At 40.9% G+C, this 7030-nt stretch overlaps 1 non-coding gene across 1 annotated transcript; it reads left to right on the top strand.

The window, feature by feature from the left end:
* The first annotated feature begins 4483 nt into the window (after positions 1 to 4483).
* Positions 4484 to 4589, top strand: LOC120106362. The gene has a single exon (XR_005508530.1). It is a non-coding gene; the product is annotated as a small nucleolar RNA R71 (small nucleolar RNA).
* Positions 4590 to 7030: the final 2441 nt, after the last annotated feature.

Below are 7030 nucleotides of genomic sequence, written 5' to 3'. Positions count from 1 at the left end.
CTTCAAGTTCACTTAGTTGGAGTTTTCGGTGAGGACCAGCTACTGCCATGTCTAAGTTAAACTTTTTGATAGCCCAGAAAGCTCTATGTTCAAGTTCTACCGATAAGTGGCAAGCTTTTCCAAAAACTAATCGGTAGGGAGACATGCCAATAGGAGTTTTGTAGGCAGTACGATAGGCTCAGAGTGCATCATTTATCCTTTGAGACCAATCTTTCCTATCGGGACGTACCGTTTTTTCTAAGATGTGTTTTAACTCCCTATTGAATACCTCGACTTGTCCACTCGTTTGGGGATGGTATGGGGTAGCAACTTTGTGGGTGATGTTATATTTGCGAGCCAAAGCCTCGAAAGACCGGTTGCAAAAATGAGATCCCCCATCACTGATGATGGCTCGGGGTGTGCCAAAACGACAAAAAATGTTTTCATGTAAAAATTTAATCACAACCTTGTGGTTATTAGTTTTAGTGGCGACAGCTTCTATCCATTTTGAAACATAATCAACCCCTACAAGAATATATTCGAAACCAAAGGATGGTGGGAAAGGGCCCATAAAGTCAATACCCCATACATCAAAGATTTCTACAATTAAAATAGGATTGAAAGGCATCATATCTCTACGGGAGATGGTACCATCCGTTGGCACCGTTCATAAGTTTGGAAAAAGTTATGGGCATCTTTGAAAAGTGTGGGCCAATAAAATCCACTCTGTAAAACTTTTACTGCAGTTTTTCTACCCCCAAAATGTCCCCTACAAGCTTGTGAATGGCAGAATGAAAGAATACTTTGAAATTCGCATTCGGGGACACATCGACAGATTACTTGATTGGAAAAATACTTGAATAGATCGGGATCATCCCAATAATAGAACTTTACTTGTGAAAAGAATCGGTTCTTGTCTTGAGTTGACCAATCATCAGGAATTCGTCCTATGGCAAGGTAATTTACTATGTTTGCAAACCATAGCGTTTTCATTCCTTGTACCCCAAATAATTGTTCATCTGGGAAAGCATCATGTAAGGGGGAGGTATTCTTAGAGGGCTCAAGAAGAATCCTAGATAAGTGGTCTGCTACAACATTTGCAGTTCCTTTCTTGTCACGAATTTCTAGGTCAAATTCTTGTAGTAAAAGAATCCATCGAATCAGGGGGTTTGGTGTCCTTCTTTGCAAGAAGGTGTTGAAGGGCAGCATGATCAGTGAATACGGTAACCTTGGATCCTAATAGGTAAGATCAAAACTTGTCTAGCGCGAATACTATAGCTAGCAATTCTTTTTCAGTGGTGGTGTAGTTCAATTGTGCATCTGAGAGTGCTTTACTAGCTTAGTAGATGACATGAGGTACCTTATCTAGCCGTTGCCCTAAAACTGCCTCAATGGCATAGTCAGATGCGTCACACATCAATTCAAATGGAAGGGTCCAATTAAGAGGCCGTATGATAGGTGCAGTGGTCAATTTCGAGCGAAGATTTCAAATGCCTCTTTGCATGCTTCATTAAAGAAAAAGGGAGTGTCCTTGGCAAGAAGATTGCACAAGGGTTTGGAAATTTTACTGAAATCCTGAATGAAGCGACGGTAGAAACCAGCATGGCCAAGGAATGATCGGATTTGTTTCACAGTTTTAGGTGGAGGGAGATTGGAAATAAGATCGATTTTGGCTTTATCTACTTCAATGCCCCTCTTGGACACGACGTGTCCTAAAACTATGCCTTCTTGAACCATGAAATGGCTCTTTTTCCAACTTAATACTAGGTTGGTCTCCTTACATCTTTTCAAAACTAAAGTCAAATTGTCCAAACAATCGTCAAAAGATAGGCCAAAAATTGAGAAATCATCAATGAACACTTCTAGAAAGTTTTCCACCATATCTGAAAAAATGGCCATCATGCATCGTTGAAAAGTTGCGGGTGCATTGCATAATCCAAAAGGCATCCTCCTATATGCAAATGTCCCAAATGGGCAAGTAAAGGTGGTTTTCTCTTGATCATCCGGGTAAACAGGTACTTGATTATATCCAGAATAACCATCTAAGAAGCAGTAGAAACCTTGACCAGCCAACCGTTCCAAAATTTGATCTATGAAAGGTAGAGGAAAATGGTCCTTCCTAGTCATTGAATTAAGTTTCCTGTGGTCAATGCACACGCGCCAACCCGTGGTTGTGCGTGTTTGTATCAATTCTTCTTCCGTATTTTCAACCACAGTGATACCTGACTTCTTGGGTACCACTTGTGTCGGACTCACCCACTTACTATCAGAAATTGGGTAAATAATTCCGGCATCTAATAACTTCACAACTTCTTTCTTGACTACCTCCTTCATGTTAGGATTGAGTCTTCTTTGCATTTCTCGGGTGGGCTTTGCATCATCTTCGAGGTGGATTCGATGCATGCATATGGAGGGGTCAACCCCTTTCAAATCGGCTACAGACCATCCTATGGCATGTTTATTCTCTTCTAGTACCCTTAAAAGTTTATCCTCCTGTTCAGTAGATAAGTTGGCCGCGATGATTACAGGGTGGGTATCTTCTGGTCCTAGAAAGGCATACTTAAGAGTTGTCGAAAGTGGCTTTAACTCAAGTTTAGGTGGAGAATCAATGGAAGGACAAAGTGGTGCGCTAGCAATAGGGGGAAGAGGTTCAGGTCGGATCTTCCAAGGAAGGGAACTCATGGGAGATTGATTGTCGAGTAAGATGTTGACTTCTTCTATGGCCTTGTCTATGTCAAAGTTGTCAATATCAAAATGGGCCAAGCATGCCTCTAGGGGGTCATCTGCTAAGATATAGGGAAGGGCTTCCTCTACAAGATCATCCATTTCATCAATTAGGCAACACCCGTCTTCCCTCACATGTTGGTCAGCGGCATGAAACACATTCAACTTAATTTTCATGTTCCGAAATGATATATCCATTGCCCCAGTTCTACAGTTGATACATGCATTGGTTGTAGCTAAAAAGGGACGACCAAGAATCACAAGGATTTGTTTTTTAAGGTTGGGCACATGTTCCATGTCAAGGACGATAAAATCTACTGAAAAATAGAATTTGTCTACCTTGATAAGAACATCTTCAATCATCCCCCTTGGCATCTTCACCGATCGATCAGCCAATTGTAAAGATACCGAGGTAGGTTTCAATTCACCCAACCCAAATTTTTCATAGACTGAATAGGGTAGAAGATTCATACTTGCCCCTAGATCTAAAAGTGCTCGATCAATGAAGTTATCTCCTATGACACAGGAAATAGTGGGAGCGCCAGGATCTTTGAATTTTGGAGGGGTGTTGTGTTGGAGAATGGAACTTACCTGCTCAGTTAGGAGGACCTTTTTAGGCACATGTGTTCTAGATTTTCACATTTGGGTGCAAAGGTCTTTGAGAAATTTGGCATAGGAGGGAACTTGTTTGATGGCATCAAGGAGTGGGAGGTTGATTTTAACTTATTTGAAAACCTCCATCATCTCTTCTAGTGAAGTTCCCTTCTTGCCAAAGGGAGAGGGTGCATTAAGTGCTTCAGAGAATGGAGCCTTTGGAATGTGGGTTGTGGCAGATGGTGGACTAGCTGAAGAAGGTTTTGGGTTTTCATGTGCTACATTCTTCTCCTCTTCTTCACCTTCTTTATTGTTACCCTCCCCAACCTTATTATCTATTATACGTCCACTCCTTAGGGTAGTCAAAGCATTGGCTTGCTCATGATTTAGTCGAGTTTCTTGAGCCACGTATTGTCCCCTAGGATTACTCATTGGTTGACTTGGAAGCTTACCTTCCTCTCGCTTGTTTAATGCATTGGCTAGTTGACCCATTTGGGATTCTAGCTTAGCAATTGATTGCGTGTGAGAGTGCAATAGTTGTGTGTTTGCCTCCAAACCTTGAAGGGCAGTCAACACTTTCTCCTCAAAGGCTGTATTTCTTTGGGTTGGAGGAGGAGGGTGTTGAAATTGAGTTGAGGGACGGTAGAGATGAAAATTTTGGGAGTAGGGTTGGACATTATTCGAAGCTTGCTGCCTCCAAGAAAAATTTGGATGATTCCGTCATCCCGGGTTATATGTATTGGAAAATGGGTCATTACCCGGTCTAGGCTGTGTCTGAGCAGCATTGATATGTTCTTGCACGAGTTCAGGAAATTGGGGCGCTGAGGGGCACTCATAAATAGGGTGCGATGGGCTAGAACAGATAGCACACACTTGTGCTTGGGATGAGCTAACGATATGTCCTCCTATCATCAATTGATCAATCTTATGGGACAATGCATCTACCTTGCTAGACAGGTCCATGGAATGACTTATTTCACAAATGGTCCCTTTTCTTTGAGAACTCGGGGGTACTTGACGAGAACAGGAAGCATGGTGGAGGGAGTTTTCATTAAGATTTTCAAATAATTGCCATGCTTCATGCTCATTTTGAAGCATGAAAGTCCCCCCACATGCAGCATCGATCATCTGACGGTTTCGTTCAGTCAATCCGTCATAGAAACATTGCACTAGCTGCCACTTAGGTATTTGATGATGAGGGCATTTATGGATTAGGTTCCGAAATCTCTCCCAAGTTTCATGAAATTCTTCTTCCTCAGTTTGGGAGAAGCTTGTAATGGCACGTCTAAACTGGTTCGTTCTTCCTATGGAAAAGTATTTTTTAAGAAATTCTTGTTGCATTTGATCCCAAGAACGAATCGAGTTAGCTTCTAAAGAATTCAGCCATTGTTTGGCTCTATCTTTAAAGGAGAAAGGGAATAATCTAAGTTTCAGAGCATCATCAGTGAAGTTCTGAATCTTGACAGTGGTGCAAATCTCAAGAAATTCATCTAGGTGTTTATATGGTTCTTTGTTGGTGAGCCCATAAAAAGATGGGAGCATTTGGATCACACTAGACTTTATTTCGTATTATACAGTTGCTACTTCAGGTAATCGAATGCAAGATGGGAAAGTGTAAATGGTGGGAGTAAAGTACTCCCTCAGGAGTTTGGGTTGTTCTTCGGCCATCTCAGGGGGTGGGAATGATTCTAAGGTTTTGATCTCAGCTCGAATATTTCTAAGGGTCCGTTCTATTTCAGGGTCAAAAGGTAATAGGTCACGTACTCTAGAAAGACTCCCTTGCATACACTAGTACTTGATCAATCAAGCATGCAATAAAAGAAAAACACATAAATCCTTGTATTTGTCCTAAAATAACTAGACAGCTCCTAACTGGTTTGAAGATGGCACCTAAGCCTCCAATCCGGTCTAATGAACCGAGTTGACCAGGTAAGCTCCCAGGTAAGTGGAGGGGTCATGATGCGTTCGCAAAGGTCCCACTTAAAACCCACTTGCCTCGAACAGATGAACTGTCTCCCTTATAGGGACAAAGCTTGCCTAGACATTAACTAAGCCACAGAGCGAAATTGGTGCAACTTTCGGTGATCTTCGTCCTATTGAGCTCGAATGTCCCTAGGAGCCAACGTCTAATTGATTTTAATTAAAGTGACACTATGTGAGATTGAGTTCACCTAAGTTGGGTAAGAGTCTGGTGATGAAATCCGGCTCTTATCTTGTTGGGGTGATTGCCCTTACTATGTGCGGATTAATTTGTGCATGTGTATCAAGCATGCATTCACAATTTTGCTGAAATTAAAATCAAACAATCACCACAAAATTTTAAGCTAATAATTAATTTAAATAAGAAAGGTTTAGAGGTTACCAAAGAAAATTTTTCCAGCAATTTAAAATTTTTTAAGCAAACTTCTAAAGCATTCCTTTTTGATAGCCCAGATCTCCTCTTCGATTCCTGATCAAATAAGACCAAAAAAAAAATTAAAAAAAAAATTAGTAGAAGAGAAAAAGGAGATAAAAAAGTAACAATAATAGAAAATAACTTTTTTTATTTTATTTTAGATATATATATATTTTGAAAGTTTTTTTTAATTAATTTAATTTTTTTTAATGATAGGAAAAATAACTATGCTAGCAATCCCCGGCAACGGCGCCAAAAATTGATTGGTTCTTTCAATTTCAAAAATAAACCATGCAATAGTACGTATCCTGTAGGATAGTGATTACAGGTGTCGGTCCACAGGAATTGAAGAATAAGTTATTTTTTTAAAAAAATAAATCAAGAAGAAGGATTTGCTAACTTGATTTAACTAAATTAAACTATGAGTACGAATTGAAATTTATCAAAGTAGATAGATCTAGGGTTTGGAATCCACCGCGTAGCATTGCATTAGGGACTGTGTTCTTAATTTTTATCTTTTGGAGAGGCATGCAAATTGGCTACAAGCCTTTTAAAATAAAAGCATAAAGAGTGTTAGGAAGATCCATCTTCGGTGTAGCATGAAGTGTCTACCTAAGTATGCTAATCTAGGATACAGCACACTTCATCTTCCTAAGCATGAATCATCTTAGACTACTTTAGCAAACTTGATTAGTAACTAGCATGCTCAAAGTTTAAATATCATAAAGAAAAATTTCATTGAAAATAAGAATTTAAACAAGCTCCAAAATAATAAAAAAATAAGAACTATAATGCCCTAATACATTGCTAGGGCTTCATCCAGCCCTAGACTAGACGTTTAGCCGTGCATAGCTTCCGGACGACCTCCCATCTTCAAGTGAAAGTCTTCCCCTCTCATTCTTCCCAAAATATCACAAAATATTCTCTTTCCCCCTCCTTTCTCTTTTTTTTTATTTCTTTTTCTCTCCCTCTCGGCTTTCTTCTTCTTTTCACCGAAACAGGGGGTCTCCCCTATTTTTCTGTCGAAGCCCGCTCCCCCCTTCTCCCTCTTCTTCATCTTGATCTTATAGATCGCCGAAGGCCGGTGATGGATCCCCAGCGAGGAGGAGGGCGTGATGCTGGGAATGATCTCGGCGGAGGCTTGATTTCTGTTGCACGTGAGATCGCTGGAGAAGGGCGTGATCGTTGGATGCGGCTGGAACGGACTGATGGCGGAGGAGCTGGATCGTTGATTGTAGCCGGCTGGGATCGCGGAGACTGGGATGGGATCCGGATGCACCACGGGCGGAGGAGGAGGCGGAGATGCTGGGATTTCGACGCAGCTTGATGGCGGAGTTG

Source organism: Phoenix dactylifera, unplaced genomic scaffold, assembly GCF_009389715.1.
Source record: "Phoenix dactylifera cultivar Barhee BC4 unplaced genomic scaffold, palm_55x_up_171113_PBpolish2nd_filt_p 000535F, whole genome shotgun sequence".
Lineage (NCBI taxonomy): Eukaryota > Viridiplantae > Streptophyta > Magnoliopsida > Arecales > Arecaceae > Phoenix > Phoenix dactylifera.
Note: the sequence above shows the minus strand (reverse complement) of the source record. Positions and strands in the feature narration are given on the sequence as shown.